General features: G+C 51.4%; 1 pseudogene; it reads right to left on the bottom strand.

Annotated features, from left to right (window-relative positions):
* Positions 1 to 807: 807 nt before the first annotated feature.
* On the bottom strand, positions 808 to 926 carry LOC112485536 (annotated as a pseudogene).
* Between the last annotated feature and the right edge of the window lie 2191 nt (positions 927 to 3117).

Genomic DNA, 3117 nt, shown 5'->3' with positions numbered 1-3117 from the left:
CGCTGCGCCCTGCACCCCGCGATGTGCGCTCGGCGCGCGGGGACTGGCTCCCCCACTCGGCTCAGCCTCCTGCCCTCCGGTGCCCCAACCCGCGTCCCCTAATGACAGGCTTTTAGAGGAAAGCCCAGCTGTCCGGTGCGCGGGCCGAGCCAGCCCCAGCCCCGTTGCTCGCCGGCCGCGTGACCCGGGTAGCTCTGGTCCGTTCTCCCCTCGGAGAAGCCAGGGGAATGAGCAAGTCATAGACCTGGAGCAATCGGAGCAGTGCCGGTTGGCCTTAACGTTTCGCTGTTACGTGACTCGCTTTACAATCTTTTACGGTGAACGTTATTTTGCAAAAGCAGTTTAGGGTCAGCCCTCACCTAATCACTAAGCAAAAGCCGAATTCTCCCACAATACCATTTTCAAAATATAACAATGTTTTAAACTCAAGATGAACACTTTCAAAGGAGGATGCCAGAAGCAGGCCATGTGTAGTCGATGAGGGAAAGATGGCTGAAACAGACTGCGAAGTTCCATGCAAATCCAGTTGATGCTCAAGATCCAATGAAACCAGACTTTTGGGGTTCTCATTTGTACTAGACGAAATTCATTTGCATCTCTACCAGACAAAAATCATGTTTTAGTGACTAATCTTACAAATTAACGGCTAAATGTGCAAGGTTCGGATCTGGTCACTCCATAACTAAGGTGGCTTGTCAGACAATGTCGTAGTCTAGTGTGACACTAGATGGGCAGATACCTTTCTGGACAACTTTCCATGTATATATTTATATTTATTTATATTTTTATTTATTAATTTATTTTTTACGCCTACAGCACCCGGTCTTCCTAGGTGGTCTCCCATCCAAGTACTAACCAGACCCGACCCTGCTTACCTCCTGAGACCAGACGAGATCAGGCACGTTCAGGGTGGCATGGCTATAGCCGTCTTAATATTTTTGAGAGAAAAAAGAATGTCCTAAGGCAGATATCACAAGTTAATCTTCAATTGAAGATACTTTCTATTCATTTGTTTTACTTTTGTATCCTTTTCTAAAAGACAATAAAATCTGAAATGATCTGAACATTAGAGGGGAAAAAGTGTGTGGGACAGTGCACAGCCTGAAATGGGGGAGGAAATGGGTACTGCTGGTGAGCTGGGAGGGTAGGTTAGAACCCCTCTGCCAGGGGACCCCCCTCAGCCAACTGTGGGGGCGGGGACTTGGGGGCGGGGACTGGGGAGCGGTAGTGCAGCCGGAGACAGGAGCTGAGCTGGCTGGCAGGGAGGAAGTGAAGGCTGTCGGGCAGGGCCTTCAAGAAATTTTGCTGAGGAGGCAAAGTGAGGGAGAGAGAGAAGGAGCAGGATGAGCTGAGGGGGTGGGGATGCAGAGCTGGGGGAGGGGTTGGGTTTTGTTTTAAGATGGGAGGAACTTGGGGATATTTATAGACTGAGGAAGAACTCAGAAAAGACAAAAGTAAAGACGCCAGAAAAAAAAGGGGTTACTTTATAAAAAAGACCCCTCCACTGGGGACAGGAGGGTGAGACCCCCATGCACGTGAGGTTATTTTAGAAGCCCACTTTTCCTAATGACTCCTGATTATTTCCTGGGCCCCCAAATTCTCCATATGATTTTTAATTACTGACTTTGAAAGATGTTTGTAGGCCAAAAAAAGAAAAACCCATAAAAATAGAAAGTAAAAATCACTGTGGTATTAGCTCCCAGAACACAAATGACAGATACAATAGGTTCGACCATATAGACTTGGAAATTTTTCTTTGAAAACTTGACTTAAGGCATTTCTGCCCTTGAGGTTGCATGTGCAACCTAAGAAAGCAAATACATTGTACTCACTTCCAGGATGATCTCTTTCCTCCCATCGAAATCATATGGGATCTTTACTGGGGTACTCACAGAGTCGAAAGAGAAAGGGAACCCGGGGATGAACCTCCCCTGAGAAAACCCAGGAGAATGTAGCGGAGGAAATAGATCTAAACACAGAATTGTGAGCATCACGTGGTTTTGTTTGTTTGTTTTTCTCCCGTTCTCCTTCTTGTAGGAACCTTTTACTCCTCCTGCTATTAAAAAATGCTTTAGGTTTTGCATGTCATTTCAGATGTTTAAACTGTAATCTGATGTTAAAGATCATCTGTTGTTAGATGCAGTTTTCAGTGGTGGCAGGGTTCCATTCTTCAAGCAATGGCGAGCGAGGGCCACCTCCACGCAGAGGAGTGACGAGAGACTCCTGTGAGACGCTCGATTGTGCAGTAACGAAAATGACAAAAGGTGCCAAGAGACTGACGCAGGGAGGCTCTGTGCACCAGGGAGAGGAGGAGCAGCTGGCTGGGCAGAGGGGCAGGGAGCTGCCCCGAGGCCGGAACCTGGGCCAGAGCACGCAGGTCTGGAGAACTCAGTTTCCAGCCGAGTAAGAAAGTGGCCCTCCTTCCTACCAGTCCTCCCTGTTCTGGAGAAAGCAGATGGCGCGGCTCTCACCGCGGTGTTGCGGGAAGGTGGGAGAAGAGTCCGTCTTCCATCGCGTGGACATTCAGGTGGCAAAGGTGACGACTCAGTCCTCAAACTCGGGAGCTCACCAGGACGGCGGAGATGGGCGGAGGGAGAAGCGAGCCAGGAGGGCTGTGGGAGGAAGGGGGCAGCAGACGGGCGGGGGGGCGGGGTGTGGGGTGCAGTCTCATAAAGAGACCTGGACAGACTGAGGAGGCAGAAGGCAATGAGGTCCGAGAGGCTGAGAGCCACTAGGAGCGAAATGGGCCAGGGGCATAATCTCATTGGCATTCTGGAAAGATCCCTGTGGGGCTAGTGTGCCCTGGGGGCCTGGCCTGGCTTGGGTTGGGGAATGGAGGGAGAGAACAGCGTGGAAAGGGCCCTGCCGCTGATCAGTCCGGATCGGCCCGGCACCCAGTTTGCGAAGCCGTGATCCCAGCACCAATGTGATGGGAAGGGGCATGGGAGACTCGGGGCCCAGCTCTCAGCGGAGGGGACCGGTTGGTGGGTGCGGAGGGGCTGTGGGAAGCGAGGCGGGAGGGGGCTGAGCCGAAGGTGTAAGAGCAGATGCAGAGCAAGGCACCTGGGTTTGACCCTGGAGGCGACAGGACAGGACGACCACCTGGGGTCATTCCTG

This window comes from Pteropus alecto, unplaced genomic scaffold, assembly GCF_000325575.1.
Source record: "Pteropus alecto unplaced genomic scaffold, ASM32557v1 scaffold5, whole genome shotgun sequence".
NCBI lineage: Eukaryota > Metazoa > Chordata > Mammalia > Chiroptera > Pteropodidae > Pteropus > Pteropus alecto.
This window is presented reverse-complemented; position numbering and strand designations above follow the sequence as displayed.